Raw genomic sequence first — 327 nt, 5'->3', positions numbered from 1 at the left:
TCAGGAAGGAAAGCCCCAGCCATGAAAACTTGCAGCCATCCAGGTCTCAGGTGGCAGAGAGTGCTGGAGCCTTTCACTGGCAACAGGGCAGGAGTGAGAGCAGCTACATCCAGTGTGACCAGGTGGATGATCTGCTCAGCCTGGTGGCAGAGCTGCAAGAGGAAGTAGAAAGGTTAAGGAGCATCAGGGAGGCTGAGCAAGAGATGGACTGGTGGAGCCAAGCTCTGCCCTCCCTCAGACAGAAATGAGAGCACACATCAGAAAATGCCCCAGATCAAGGAGACCCCGTATCCTCCCCCTGGCCAGCTGAAGGCACCTGCCAGAAAT

The sequence above is a fragment of the Buceros rhinoceros genome, unplaced genomic scaffold (assembly GCF_000710305.1).
Source record: "Buceros rhinoceros silvestris isolate BGI_N320 unplaced genomic scaffold, ASM71030v1 scaffold3556, whole genome shotgun sequence".
In the NCBI taxonomy this organism is placed as follows: domain Eukaryota; kingdom Metazoa; phylum Chordata; class Aves; order Bucerotiformes; family Bucerotidae; genus Buceros; species Buceros rhinoceros.
This window is presented reverse-complemented; position numbering follows the sequence as displayed.